Source organism: Stegodyphus dumicola, chromosome 2 (assembly GCF_044657685.1).
Source record: "Stegodyphus dumicola isolate Sdum_Otavi_A_Nest chromosome 2, ASM4465768v1".
Classification (NCBI taxonomy): domain Eukaryota; kingdom Metazoa; phylum Arthropoda; class Arachnida; order Araneae; family Eresidae; genus Stegodyphus; species Stegodyphus dumicola.
Genome location: NC_140769.1, coordinates 235,186,173 through 235,202,967, shown reverse-complemented (window position 1 = coordinate 235,202,967; position 16,795 = coordinate 235,186,173). Strand labels below are relative to the sequence as shown.

At 35.1% G+C, this 16,795-nt stretch overlaps 1 protein-coding gene across 1 annotated transcript in view; it reads left to right on the top strand.

Moving 5' to 3' along the window:
• Positions 1-16,795, top strand: part of LOC118190032 (proton-coupled amino acid transporter 1-like) — a 124,873-nt gene that overhangs the window by 18,175 nt on the left and 89,903 nt on the right. The gene's annotated exons all lie outside the window — the stretch shown is intronic.

Genomic DNA, 16,795 nt, shown 5'->3' with positions numbered 1-16,795 from the left:
AGCAAAGGCTAATACTGTTTTTATTACCTATATAATATTTTATGTTATTTGTATACCTGGACAGTTAGTTTTCTTCATAAATTACGTAAATTGAACTATGAGCTTAATTTTCTGAATGATTAATTCACGAAGATACCCAAAAATTGCACCTAAAATTTACATGGAATGAAATAAGAAGCCGCAAAGTTATAAACAAACTTTATTCTTTTAGGTTTTGTAATCAGTTTTCAGATCTGTTTTTAAATCAAAGTTCCTTGACTTCATATAAAAATTTCCATTAATAAAGTTTCAATGTTTGCTTTTTAACCTATGATACTGAATGCCGAGATAAACTGCTGACGATGTGCTCCAAAATTAATTTATTGAATTGAGTACAAGGTATTATAATTTAACAATGAGAATATTTTATAAAATAACTTTAAAAAATTCAGTTGCAGTATTCCTTCACATTAGTCCCCCTGCATTCAGCGTATAACTTTTCTCCCAATGCAAAAAGCAGGTGTGAAATAGTTGCACAGGTAATGTCTTCAAGATCATCAAATCGATGTCCTTTGATTGCAGAGTTCATATTGTTGAAAAGAGAAAGTCGTACGGTGTGAAATCTGGACTTAATAACGGACGCGGAAGTGTGGGAATTTTTTAGTTCAAATATCCAATTACTAACTGTGCTGAATGAACTGCGGCGTTATCGTGTTTAAGATACAATTTCTTATCGCGCAGTCTAGCCTTACTTGTACAACTCGGTGGCTGAAACGCTCCAGAACTTCACGATAAAACATTAAATCAACAGTTTGGTTCAATGGTACGAACACTTTGTGTAAAAGATCACTAATGTATACAAATGGAGGACAAAATAATGCGAACACCTATGAAAAAGTATGACGTATTTCACACCTGCAGTCCAGCCGCGCCACCTGCAACAGAAGTCTACCACCTAGTGAGCGTGAAGAGGAAGGTATAAGTCTCTCAACAGCAGTTACCTGCCTTGCATGCTTCGATCGAACTGTCTGTGAGAAGTTGAAATGTCAAACCTCTCAGAGTTCCTAAGAGGAATGATAGTTGGAGCGCGTTTAAGCGGAGCATCGGTTACGGAAACAGCAAACCTTGTGGGGTGTGCAAGGAGTAGAGTATCAGCCGTTATGACAGCGTACATGAAAGAGGGTAAGACAACGTCTTCAAAGCACAGCAGTGGCCGAAAGTCAAAGCTGGCTGATAGGGATAGACGGGCTTTGAAGTGCATAGTAGCCCGAAAGCACCAGCAATCGTTATCCGAGATAACATCCGAAATGAACACCGTTTCAACAAAAACTGCCAAAAGATAACTTCATGCTGCGAACAGAGTGGCAATTCGTAAACCTTTGGTGACGGCAACTAATGCTTTCAAGTGCAACCAAGTGAGTTTTCAAGTGCAAGTGATCACAAAGGCTGGCTCCCACAGCAGTGGCAACAGGTAATATGGTCAGATGAATCGTTATATTCACCCTATTTCAGAGTACCGGACGCGTTTATGTCTGGAGAACGCCCAAAGAAGCGTTTCATCCTGACTGCCTCTTGCCAACTCTGAAGCATGAGGGTGGCGCCATTATGGTATGGGGTGCGGTATCTTGGCGTGATCTTGGGCCACTTGTTATTCTGCATAGGAGGATCACATCCAATCACTATATAAGCATTCTAGGGGATCATGTCCAGACTGTATTCCCTGGGGAGCGACCGCTTTTTCAAGACGACAACGCGCATATCCACACTGCTAGGTGTATTCAAGAATGGTTTGAAGAGCATGACGATGCAATTGAACATCTCGCTTGACCCCCTCAGTCTCCGGACTTGAATATTATTGAACATTTAGGGGCATATCTGGAGTCCAAACTTCATTCCCGATTTCCACCTCCATCCGGACTTTCGGAATTAGAGATCGCTCTCCAGGAGGAATGGCTTAATATTCCATTAAATATTGTCCATGACCTTTATGCATCTATTCCATGTCGCATTCAATCTGTACTTCAGTTAAAGGGTGTTGCAACACCCTATTAATAAAGATTTTCCATTATTTCACAGGTGTTCGTATTATTTTGTCCTCCATCTGTACATATGTAAAAGTTAAGCCCACACATACATCTCGGCAATCCCATTCATACACACGTGCCTGTGATAAGGAATGCTCCTTTCCTAAATTCGCCGTCAAAATACTGCATGCCATGCAACATAATCGTATTCTGAATTTACAGATCATGTTCGCGTATTTGTAATTTATTAAATATGCGTGTGAGTCTAATAATACTTGATTAATTAAGTTTTTTGTTTCTAAGTTTAAATGACAAATAATTTCATTTTTGTTTTTGCGAACTTTCATAAAATAGTTGCGGCGTCTTGGAGATGGTATATGGTAAACAAGAATGAATTGCTATTAAGTACTGTAGTAGAAGTCCAAAACTAAGGGTATGGATTGGATTCCCACGCAAAGCTTAGCTATAGTTGAGTTGCTTTCCTTTCTACTTCTTGGCTGTAATATCACCTTTGGTGGTGCTACAGTGCCGTATTTACGTGTAAGCGAAGAAGCTATAGCTTAGGGCCTCCACTTTCTTGGAATCCCCCTCTCCGAAAAATTGTAGAATATCCCATATAAAAAAATTGACTCATATCTCTCGTAAAGGGCCCCATATCTTAAATAGTTTAGGATTTCGTAAAATCTAAAACCGGTCCTGGTGGTGCACCTGCAACATTCTCACTGATGAGATGGCTAAACAGCGTATGGGTTCGGCCATTTCCAACAAAGACTTTAGGAACAAATCTCCGGCCATTTAAAATAAATAAATAAATAAATTATTAAAGTAATTGAAATTATTCTTTAAAACGATGAAAGAAGAATGAGTTTCATTCATTAAAAAAGTACTACTAAATTATGCTTGGTTAAACTTTGTTTCAATTTTTATAATATTTTAACCATTTGTTAGAAAGAACTTGACAAAATGCAGCATTTATCTTTCACAAATATCACAAGATTAAACAGGCATGATACATAACAAAATACGAGGCATTTTTAATAGTGATTTCGAAATACATTTAGATTACCTGAAGTTAAGGACGAGAATCCTATCCTTCCAAGTTGATTTCTACTCATTTTCTGTTTCTGATAGTTCAGCTTCTGCAGAAAGATCTAAAGTCAAGCAGTTCTGTTAATTATCGCATGGCTTGTAGATAAAAGTTTCGTTTTATTGTAACGTTATTAGACACTCAAGTTACACAAGGAAGGTGGTCCGGTGTAAATTTTTTCTATGTCTTAAATGATGTGAAAATCTCTAAAACATGATAAATCCGCTATTACAATAATGCAACCGTATGTGCGGATTACTGCGACCCCAAAATAATTTTGCAAATTTATGGAAGATGGAACCTAATGAAATACAACTACTCAAATCCAAAGAGAATACTCCTGCGATAATCTCAAATATGAGTACGAATACACATACGGGGTTTAAACTGACGTTTCACTGCTTCGCAAAGTGATTTTATTATTTTATCAAACCTTGAAAGTGTGCGCGATACTACAACTTTGTACTTTTGTATATAGTGGGTTTTATTTTTTTATTATTTTTTTTTTTTTTACTGACGGTACTCAGAGACCTCTGTAGCTTGAACTATCAGCCGCAAAGCTACGAAATTTTGTACAGGGACTATTGACAACATGGGAAAAAAGAATTCGAGGGAAAAATAGTTCCAAAAGTTGCCGATAGAGGAAAATGTGGCGCTTTACTACACTTTAAGATAACTAAAATTTTGCATAAAACACGGGAAAAAATTGCAAAATCGCGATTACGTAGTCGACATTAGCGCCTGTAGTTTGAGTTCTATTCAGCTGTAGAGAGTACGGTGAACAGAATGCAATGCTTAGTCAAAGAAAATGGAAGTCATATTGAAAACAGCTGATGTCTTCCCCGGACAAGCGATTCTGTTGAATAAAAACAAAGAATAAAAAGGAAGTCGGATAGAATGTCCTCTTTTTTTTATATAATTTGTAACCATTTGCAGAAATTTTTTAGAATAAAGCACATTTGTGGAAAAATTAATTCTTTGTTATTCATTTATCTGTTTACTGTAACTTTTTAAAGTGGTCAGAAATTTTATCGTGCAGTTAAACTTCTACAATTGAGGAACTTCCGTCAGACCTTCATTTGGAAGTCATTGGTCTTCAGAATGATGACATGATAAAAATGATGTTTAAAAATGGATCTAATACCTTTTGCAAAATAAATACGGTCAATTAAAATATAAGCACAGAGATTTATATATGTATTTAAGAGTTATATATTGCTTATCAATGCGATGAGAGAGATATTGCTTATCAATGCGAAAGACACTCAAAAATGAAGTATGTAAAATTGGAATACAGATCATTGTTAGCTGATGACCGTTTGCAAAAACGTTAATGGTCGGAAGCACAATAATATTTTATTCATTTTTATGAAGTGTTAACAAAATGTGTGTAAATTTTATATAAAAATATCACTCCCTAAAAATCGTTTTAGAATTTGTTTTTGACCCGTCAAGCCTAAAAAAATCTTATGATCTGGCCCTTTCCAAAACATGTTGCCGACCCCTGCTTTAGATGAAAATTTTAAAATAACAAATGTAGAAGAGGATGATAATGATGGAGAAGGGGTTTCATTGGTTAATAAGGACTGAATTAGAGAAGAGAGAAATACGTGCTGAATAAGTTGCAGCAACTTCTTTTCATTGCTGAACGGAAATGATATTTTGTAATGAAAGTTTCAAATGCTGTTTAATACGCATATTGATTTTTGTTTCAAGGAGGGTTTCTTAAACTTTTTTCAGTCCCGACCCCTTTTTATCATTGAGATTTTTTCGCACCCCCAGGACCACATAATATTTGCAAAAATTTTGTAGGACCCCATTGCGCAAATCCGACACACGCGTGAGTGAAACTGTCAGTTTTTTCACTTGTACTGTAATATACCATTGCAGTTTTAGGTCATTAACTTTAATTTCTAATTTTAAGACATAGAACAATGTGAAAATTTTAAATAAGTAGCAGACGAAATGACAGCGTCACGTGCATAGCGAGGGAAATGAACGTTTATATTATAAAAAGAGTACGTCGAAACGTTTTCGTTTTTTTCTTTGTCTGTATTGCCTTATCTTTATCTATTTTCAGATACATTGTGAAAAAATATTTGGTAATTGTAAGATTATTATAATAAGTTAAAGAAATATAAAAACTGCTAAAATTTTTTGCGACACCCTGCTGCTGGAGTCACGACCCACAGTTTAAGAAACCCTGGTTTAAAGCAATGTGTGAAAATAAATTTTTATGCCTTCTAAAAATTTCAGTAGCAATTTTAAGAGTTGCATTAAGAGAGCTGCTCAGTAATTCTAGGGATTTTTACCCAATGAATCTGTTTACAGAAGTTTTCTTGTGGTAGGAAATAAAATTCCAAAATTTTAACTAAAAATGACAAAATATATAATTTTTCTATGATTAAAATCATCAATGATTTTTCCTATGGGACATGTACATAATAATAAGGTCATTTAACTGATTATAAATGATAAATCAACTTTATTATTTATAATGAAGTCTTAGCTTATTATAAGTTAAGACTTCTAATATATAAATAAAACTTGTGTTGCTATGCAGTCTGTTCTTGAACGATTGAAGCTTAAATGACCTATTATGAACACCAAACTTTCGTTTTTGAATAAAAGCATAAATTTACTGAAAATACTCCTGATATTGTAGATCATTTCCCTATACTTTTCATTCCCAAGAAATAACATGAACCTCTGTAAATATGATACAGTCAGACGGATTTATGTTCTACTTCTTATTTTAATGTACGGGGATTAGTCAATACAATGAATCTATAATATATTAGAGCTAATTAATGCGCATAATCTGAGTTTTGAGAGGGACGTTATCTCTGTCTGTTGCATATATTATGTTCTACATCCCTTCCATTAGAAAGTCGCATGTAACAAATGTCAGAATTTGCATAAAAGGTACTACATGGTGGGATAAGCATTCCAGCGCATGCTCACTGAGCAGACATGAGTAATGCCATCTAGCATCGAGTGTAAATAGAAATATTTCACAGCAGGTTTCTCATTTGGAAACTGCATTAGAATGTAAGTTGTTTTTGTAAAAGCGTGTTATACCCCTCGTCTAATAAGAAGAAACTATTACTGGCACGTGTCATAATTCGACCGTGTCAGGATCGTGACTTATTGGGACTGCGGTTTATTGTTCAACGGCATTGGTCAGGATCTCATGACTGCAAGACGAATATGGAATCGAGGTATCCAAAAGTGCCATACTGAATGCCATGCAGAAATTTCAGTGGGGCGGACTATTGACAGCTGACAGGATATACATGTCCTTTCGGCATTACGTGATCGTACAACTACGTCCTGTACCCTGCGTCAGGCACCTGGCTCGTCGGACAGTGCGATGACTTCTGCAGCCGCACGGACTCTGTACGGAGACCGTCTCTTGATATTGCAGCAGAGACAGGAGCGCCTACAGTGGTGTGACGATCGAGGTAACTGGACACAGGTATGGTACTAAGTCGTCTTTTCAGAATCCCAAATATACTGCATACAGCATCATGATCTGTGTGTAGAGACGTTTCCGTGGAGAACGAAAGTTGCGATTTTGCATTCATCATCGTCATGCGGGCCCAGCATCTGATGTGCTGGTATGTGGGGTGTCACTGGATGCATATTCATGTTGGAGAGACGGGTATCCCTTTTTTTGAGCTGTGGAGACACTCGTGTCCAGGTGGGCTGAAGGGGCCTCCAATTCTTACACATTCATGTTAACCTGTTGTTTGCATCTCCTATAAATTGGACACCCATCGTTATATTTCTGCCGTGTTAAGACTCGCGGTTGTGTTCTATCTTTGAGGCCTGCGTCACTCCATCTTTCAATAAGATAATGCCCGACCACATGTTACCCGTACTATTCTGACCTTTTTCGCTACAGAGGGTGTTCGACTGTTACTTTGGTTAACATGTTCTTCACATCTCTCACCCATTAAGAACATCTGGTCATCGGTTGCCAAGAGAATTCCACGCCACACATGCTGCCAGCCATCACGGTTGATGAACTCTGGTATAGAGTTGAAGCTACATGGACTACATGTAATATTTGAAGCCATGTAGCCTCAAATATTACATGTAGCTCATGTCATTCCATGAGTTTGGATGACAAATACATGCATTTGGCATCTAATCTCAGTTCGATTCGATGACGAGCTGGATTATAGCCGTTGTTGCTTCCAGAAGCGGCAGCTCTGTATACTGATTTCTTCATAGGCTGTTTATCCCAAACCACCTGCAAATTTAATCATGTTTTCTCTATTTTACTATACATGTACAGTAAATAAAACTCATGCGTTTGCTTTCTTTCCTGACGTCCCAATTTATCGTACATCTTTCCTTATAGCATGGCTTTCTGATGCCTCGGTAGAACATCAAGTCAGTCCCGGGAAAACTTTCCCTTATTATATTTTTCCGAACGAAAGAAGGCTTTTTAAAATTAGATTTGTTTTAGAGAAAAGAAAATTTTTTGCAAGTTCTAGGTTTTGCGATTAAGGAATGTGTAACGTCAATGTGAGTAAAATGTTACCTTAAAATACTCTTTCACGAAGACATCTGAAGGAATTCAGGAAAGCTAGCCTTCGAGTAGTTTGCTGTAATCTAAGTAATCAAGTTCATGCGAATGTGAAATTTTCCTCTTTGCAAAAAACTACTTTCGGAAAATTGCTTGTATTTGCGGGATGAAAGCTTCACTTTTTCTCTTTATTGAGTCCTTTAATTTCCAACATTAAATATAGGCTGCATGAAATTTAAAAAAAAAAAAAAGTTTAGATATCTTAGTAATCATTTCTATTGATTATCCTACGGCGGCATTTCTGAGAGAATTATTAAAACATTCATCTGTAAAATCTGCATCTCTTCAATTTTTCAAACCTAAGCTACGTTTAAAACACTTGGATGAAATTTTACCAAAAATTTAAGTAATTAAAGAAATAATAATAGCGATAGCTTGAGGAACTGGGAATTCTTTGTTCTAGGTAACACACGAATTACTAACAAAAATATAAAAATAATAAAAAAAAATTTAAAAGATTCGGATAATTAAAAATATAACTATATTACGGTTTCATTACTAGCGTTCCTGGAAAAAGAAAAAAAAACGTACAATTCGAATTACATGTACAGTAAGATGACTTGAAGTAAACGATTTATTAAAAAATCTAAATACTCGTGTCAAAAATATGCATTTGTTAAGATCAAATCTTCGACGCTGAAGGTCGTTTTTTATATTGTTGATACAGTATTTCTTTCTTCAGTTTATATTTCCTAAGAAACATTTCATGGCCCAATAAAATGATGGAATTCCATGATTATTAAATCTATAAAACGATTTTCTAGTAAATAGTTGTATAAGAATTATTCTATTGTTTAATAATGTAATGAACATCAAAGTCGAGTTTTATCGTTGCATCAAATACTGTATACTTTCTCTTATTAAACACTGAATTTAAAACGACTAACGAGATCATACTGATATAGTCCTTAACATTGGCCTTCTAGGGAACACAAAGAACCAAATTTGCATTAAAAAAAAGTAACAGATTGTTTGCTAGGTGGCACGCAAATGGCCATATTACCTATGTAGTATGTGTCATTAGAAGTATTTTTAATTAATTATTTTAACGGTGTAATTTTTTTCAAAAACTTCCAGTTAAATATGCTATATAAAAAACTAATATCAGAGAGATTCGTTATAAATCGTATCAGTTAGATGTTAGTTATAAAAAACACAGAATTAAGTTACAAAGGAATGCATTTATTGCTATTAAATCGCTGAATTTGTTAAATGATGTGCAGTTTTGAGTGGAAGGATAAAGTAAATATCTTACAGTTCTTAAAATGATAAGAGCTGGGAAAACTAGTAATCTGCTAAGTCGCTTAGTTTGATAAATTGGTCTTGTGACACGTGGAATAACAAAAATTTTGCAAATAGCCGAAGCAAAGATTCTTTGGCCGAAGTGGGTAGATGATAAATGCTTTGGCAGTATAACAGATTTGTAGCATGACGCGAAAATAGGAAAACTGAATTAAAGATGCTTTTGACGCTCAAAACGCAGCAAAGAAGACCAGTAAAAGTAAATTAATCAATCCATTATAAATATGATTCACTTAGGATCTCATAAACTGAATTGATTCCTAGTTGGCTTGGCTTTAATACTGTGGCTCACTTCTTCGACGTAAGGGAAGATAATGCAAAGAAATTAATATTGTCATTCAGCATTTGAGATAGAGAAGAAACTGCTGTCTTGATTCACTACTTTTACGTCTGTCAGACTATGAATAAAAATATGTTAATTTAAAAAGCAGATGTAAGAGTATGTACGCTTCTGCGCATGTGATCTGACAATGAATCATTGTAATGAAATGAACCAATAATAAATGACAGCTTTCAGAACCATCTTTACTAAACTGTGGATGTTTTCAGAGTACACAGCGTTTCAATGAGCAACTCAACAACATTAATAATAAAACTCTATTCTAAAGCTGTGGTTCTCAAACTTTTGACTAACGCGTTTCATCTAAATAAAAATTGAAAAAACTTTAGCACCACCACAACATTTTTACAATGATTAATTTTCAATTTCTCAATAGAAATATTTAAAAAATCTGATGTGTACACCACATGACTTCCTTGTACGGAATATTAAATTAGACGCATTTTTTCTTGCATTTGATTTAAACTTATTGGATTGAATTAAATCTACTTCGCCGGCAGCGCATAAACCACAATAGAATAAATGCATTCTTTAAAATTCACTCTAGTATTTGTTTGCCATAGCGACACTCTGACGCTAGATTCACTTAACAGTATTATATTTCGCTCATATTATAACTCCTAATGCTCAAAATTTATATCATTTAAAGAATAGAATTATCTAATCGTTGCCACATGTTCTGTTCAAATACTATAATAAATCCAGAATGATGTATAAAAGAAATTAAGCAAACAAAACAAAAAAGAAACAGTTTTTCACAGAAAGATTGAGTATTTCTCATTCAATTAATTCAGTTCTCACTTCGCGAGAAGGCAAAAATACATAAAAACTCAAAATATCCACTATAATAAAAATTACGAAGTAAATCTTAACACTTATTTCCTCGAAAAAATTCCAGAAAGGATTAAATATGATTTAATTGGCAATAATAAATGAAGACGTTATCTTTGTTGTTGCGAAGCTAAGTTTCTCTAGATTGGCAACAAATCCACTAGTCTGCTGTTTGAAATGTAAACAATCAATGGCCACCATAAAAAAAAGGGCTTAGGACACTTAAACAACTTTAAAATTGTTGATAATTCTAAAAATATTGCATACAGATTTACTAAAGGCATAAAATCCTTAACCAGAAGATAAGAACAACATAATTCAATCATTTTTAAAGCAAAAAATGTACAATTTTCAAACATATACGAGTAAAGAAACTGAGATCACTGAGCCGGGTAACAGAGTGGATATATATATAAATATATTTATATACGTTTGGTGCGGCCGATTGCAACCAAAATACGAGGTGCACATCTACATGTTATAGCAGTCCTATATACAAAATTTCAACGTTCTGAGGCTACTCGTTTTTGAGTTATGCGAGATACGTACGTTCGTACGCACGTACGTACATACGTTCGTACAGACACCACGAAATATTCTCTTTAGAATTTATTTTAAAGCAGTTTTACAATTTTGTTTGGAGGAAACGAGTCTTTTATTCTGTCCTTACGTACAGATATCACGCAAAAACATCATTAAATTGCATTCGATAGCGGTCAAAATGGATATTTTCGTTGAAATATGCTGCCTGAAACTTTTCGCGATTACAATACTTCCTTTTTACTTCGTAGAAGGAAGTAAAAATATATTTTGCTGTTTCCACAACCTATTGGTTATTTGTATTAAATATGCACAACTAAAAAATATTAGATTAAAAATTTGTTACTCATTTAATTATCAAAATTAAGGTTATAATACTTTAATTTTAAAATTTAGTGTGAAATTTGGACCTGTTTAAGAGAGATCAGTTTCTTTATGTCTGGTCTTATTTCATTCAGTTTTAACCGGAAATTAGGATTTAATTTTAATTTTGTTCTGTATTTATTTTTCAATTATAACATAAAAGAAAATCTTTGTTCACACAAATAGGTTGTGCAAAAAGGCAATAAAATTTTAATAGCTTTTTTAAAAAAATATCTTTAAATTCTTTTTTACGGTTCAGCCTGTGTTATTTTCGAAATCTTCGGTTCGATCACCGGAAATTTTTATCAACTGTTATTTATTTATTATTATTATTTTGGATGAGATAAAATTTCAGGTACATTTGAACAAAATGGATTTCTAATCCAATTTTCGTTTTTATAATCCTCAAGAAAATACGTGTTGAAGTTATTTATTAATAAAAAACAATGATTCAAAACAAAATTAGTTTCGGTTAGAAAACTTTCTAAAAGTGGTGAAAAGCTTAAACTATTATTAGGTACTTCGTATTAACGCCACCGCAGTTGCAGATTTGGCGGTTTTCAAGTGCTGCCAATCTACACCTAAAATTTTTGCGACAAATCATAAATTAAAACACTTTATTTAAAACCCTTCCAATCTATATCAGTTTTATACGATAAATCAAGTTGCTTTTCACAAAATTTAATCGAGGTCAACTCCTCGCACCAGCAGTATATGAATCTCAAAGCTGAACAAAATGGAATTCTGCTTCCTTCAAACCAGTTGTTTTTTCCAAGTCCCACTTGCTGATCACACTGTCTTAAATTACATTTCTACGTTTACCAAAATAAAGTTTCATATCATGCGAATTGGTACATTTTCGTTTTTTTGGCAAAATATTTCGCTCCTGAAAAAATAAAATTACATCTTCTGTGTTTGGCAAATCCCAAAGACGCATTTTCGTAGTACTAAAAAATGGCGTCAAAAATCTGAAAACAACAAGGCAAAAAGGAATCCAAAAGATAACTGCGCGGGAGCAACATAATTGCTCTTTATTGGCGCATCAGCGCAACTTCTGTTACGGTGGCGTTAATATGTAAGTACCTATTAGGGTCCAATTCTTTAATTATGCTCTCTAGTTTATTTATTGAGCTCGATTTTTTTATCAGTGCATTTATTTTATCTCTAATGGCAAACAAATTAACACTTTGCGCTTGTAATCCTAAAATTAATTCATTTAGCTTTCCAAAAACATCAGCTAAATATCCGAAACGAGCCAAACATAATTCGCTAAATAAACATATTTGCAATTCAAATTTTGAGTCACAAAGAAAAATTTGAACTTCTGATCGAAGTTCAAAAACACAATTCAAAACTTTGCGTCTGGATAACCTTGCATCGGAATATAACAAAAGCATTTTATGTTCACTGCCCATCTCTTGGCTTAAAATCATAAGTATTCTTGAATTTAAGCGGTTTTTAATAAAATTAACAATTTCCGTAGCTTGATAGAGAAAACATTTAAACAGGATGTTGGGGTATTTAATTTTCAATTTAATAGTTAAAAATACTTTGTTTCTTTGCGTACCAACGGTTGAGAATCGCTGTTCTAGAGCTTTGAAGATTCAAATAATGCTTTGCACAGAAAATTTAGAATTTTTTCTCACGTTAAGCGATTATCTTGCCCTTATAATGGAAGCAAGGTAAAATTTTACTCCATTAATCAACTCTTCTTAGACAGGTAAAACAGATTAACTTTCAGTGCTTTCAGTATACCGAAGTAAGGAAATGTATTGTAGACATATTCGTGGAACCTTTCACGGTTAATAATGTATTTATTCCCTAATAGGGGACAAATTTCCTACTCGTACATTAAATTCAAAATTAGGTCATTAATCCAGGAAACGATCACTTGATAATAATCAGTTGTTTATATTTCATTGATAAAGAAACATTGACCAGGTTTTCCAGGAAATAATAATAATAATAAATAAATAAATAAATAAAATAAAAAAAGCGCCAGTAACGATACTTTTACAAACAAGTGTGATTTAATGTCTAAGGTTCGAAGTAAAATCAATTACTCTTGAAATGTAAACAAATGCATCTCTTTCCCGTCTTGATTTATTGCATGAAACAGGTTTTATAGTTTCTAGGTTTTTCTTCTCTTTTTGCTATTTTGTGGGTTTTTTTTTTAAAATTTTCTTATTTTCAAGAGAAAACTTTTTCATATGTGGTATAAACTGACGTGACAAAAATCCCGGAATATCTCTCTTAATATCAAGTGGGATATTCTTTTAGCTCGGCGAAGTGCAACAACTCGATGTGGCTTGGACTCAGTAAATTGGCGAAATCTCCAGGATACTATACTGTCTCAATGGAGCTATACTCCATTTGTGATTGCATTTTTGTTGAAGGTGTTCTTCTGGATTACTGTTTGGCAATCTGTGTAAGCGATCTGATGTACGAAGAGAATGCTATATAAAATCCATAAATAACTACTATTGGTAACAAAATAGCTGAACATACAGTTTGTTCAAAGGACCTAATCTACGCCACCTAAACACGGCCTACACGTTATCGAACAACCATCAGCTTGCACAAGATCTTATTTTCAATTTAGATCCATAGCTGCATGGGTTTTGCGATTCGAAACCGATTGTCGGCTCATACCAAATGGAAACATGTCTCATCGGACTAATCATCTAACTTTCAAAACATGAGTTCGCGAACATTGATGAAGCGCTGAAGCAGTGCTGTGAGTAAAAGCAATTGATTCGATTTTCTGTTGCCATATCCTATCAACCCAAATTTCGTCGCAATGCCCTTACAGAGGCGTCTTTAACGTAGCTTTCGTTAATTATGGCAGTCAGTTTATGCAGTGTCAGTCGTCTGTTAGCACGGAAGCTTCTGCTCGAAAATGGCTGATTTCGATCATTCAGCACAGATGGCCAGACAGTGGGCTATGTGAGAGGTATTTTTCCACAAGATGTTGTCGGTATCCTTGACGCTTTACGGAAAGGAATCTTCAACGCTTCAAGAACATTCAAAATGTTGTATCCGATGCATCAAGCTGCAGTTATCATCCCACATTCATACTCGGTTAATTAATATTGCATAGCCATTATCACACTATTAAACGTTTCAGTAAGAGACAGCACCAGCAATAGTTTGACTTTAGGTTCTTTTAACGAGATGACAGGGTTTTTATAAGTTCATATACTGCTTTCTCATCACTTTAAATGTGTCATTTTCATACACTAGAAATAAAAGATAATAGCGGAAGGGCAGAAAACATTTTACTTTTTTGAATAAATAAAGTAATTAAGACCTTAAAATCACAAAGATAATTAACATTTTAAAATCATAATTTTAGACAGCTAACAGCAAATTAATGTTAGCAACAAAATTTCCGCCGTATTTTAGAACAGGGTATCTTAAATTACGGTTCCGACCCCTTTGGAGTCGCGAGACCTGCAGCAGAGGGTCGCCAAAAATTTTAGCAGTTTTGATATTTCTTTAACTTATTACAATAATTTTAAACTTACCAAATATTTTTACGCAATGTATCTGAAAATAGATAAAAATAAGACAATACAGACAAAGCAAACGTTTCGACGCATTCTTTTTATAATATAAACGTTCGTTTTCCTTGCTTTGTACGTGACGCTGCCATTTCGTCTGTTACTTATTTAAAATTTTCACATTGTTCTATGTCTTAAAATTAGAAATTAAAATTAATGACCTAAAACTGCAATATTATATTACAATACAAGTGAAAAAATTGACAGTTTCACTCACGCGTATGTCGTATTTGCTCAATACTTATGGGGTCCCACAAATTTTTTGTAAATTTTATGAGTCCTGGGGGTCGCGAAAAAATCTCAGTGATAAAAAGGGGTCGCTATTGAAAAAGAGTTTAAGAAACCCTGTTTTAGAATGAAGTACTTGCAACATTGATCCCTACATTTTATCTATGAAGATTCCTTCCCATCTGCAAAAGGATTAAAGATTCTTGTCTAATGAAGTTACATATGTAACTAGTTTGGTTATTCGAATATGGCAAAACACATTAGGGCTATTGCTAGGAGGTGTTTCAGAGTTACATGTAGGAAATTTAGTTAGACGGAAAGACAATTGCATTTACGGCTTCTTTTTGTTGGCTATAATATTCTCCATTGTGCTGGTGGTCTGAAGATCCGGATGTTAGATCGTTCCGGATACTGGACGTCCGGATTTCTGGCTTTGTACTGTTGTTAACCGTTTAAGTACCATGCTTTCTGAATAATACACTGACTACCAATAAGTATTTGGACACCTGTGATAGAAAAGAAAAACTAACTTTATTCAAAATCAATAGTTGGTAGAGCCTCCACGAGAGGTAATTACAGCGTGGACCCTCCGGGGCATACTTTCCATAAGTCTTTGTATGACAGCTAGTGGTATTTTCTTCCATAAGACATAGAAGTTCCTTCACCGATTTTGAACGGGTAGTGCAACTCTGAATTCGGCGATGCAACTCGTCCCAGAGGTTCTCGATAGGGTTCAGGTCTGGACTCTAGACAGGCCAGTCCATTCGATGAACTCCATTGGCACCATACCAAGCCTTGGTTAACGTCGAAACATGACAACTGGCATTGTGGCCCTGAAAGTAACAGGGGTCCAACTCGTTAAAATGCCACAACGTAGGAAGCACATTGTCATCCAAAATAGTGCAGTAGGCATCGGAGTTGAGCTTACCATAAATGGGGACCAAGGGTCCCAGCCCATACCAGGAGGAACACCCCCAGACCATAATTCCACCTCCGCCGAACTTGACTGTTTGCACAATGCATTCTGGCAGGAGACGTTCTCCAGGTAGACGCCAGACCCAGACCCTGCCATCCGAACGGTAAAGGATTAACCTTGATTCGTCACTCCAAAGAACCCGTTTCCACTAATCTACGGTCCAATTTCGATGTGCTTTGCACCACATTAACCGAGCAGCGCCGTTGAACTTTGTGATCAAAGGCTTAGGGGCAGCAGCACGACCATGAAAACCAAGCAGATGTGCTTCCTTACGGATGGTATTCTTTGAAACAATACTCCCGAATGCCTGTTGAAACTCCTCGCGGATGAGGGCCATCGTTTGGGTGCAGTTCTTTCGAATTTCTCTGGACAGCACTCGTCGGTCTCTATCTCCCAGTTTCTTTGATCTGCCGACTCGCGGCACATTCCGACAATCACCTCTCACCTTCCACCTCTAAATCACATAGGCCACTGTCGATTTTGGGTACTTCAGATCGTTAGATATGTCCCTTAAGGATCGGCCACATTTGTGATACCCGATAATTATACCTTTCTAGAAATCAGAGAGCTTCGAACAGCGAGGCATCTTGCATGCGGCTAAAGCCGATGCTGTTTCCTACACGATATATAGCGGTGGAGTCCGTGACGTACCTTAGGACCGCAGATATCGTCATTTGCATAGGTGTCCAAATACTTATTGGTAGTCAGTGTATTCTGTTTCATATTTTTCCCGTTTTACTTCTGGTTAGAAGCACTTAAAACCTATAATATGTTTTTTAAGATTCTTCCTTTTCAAAAAATAGTTAATTAACATTTTGGGGTTTCATTTTCCTTTATGATAAGTTCTTATTACAGGCAATTTCGTATGAAAGCTTTCATCACGCATGTCTCGTACGGTTTCTTATTCTCTCGGGAAATTTCAAATTGGAATCCAGACGGAATCTTAAACAACATAGTACTTGCTT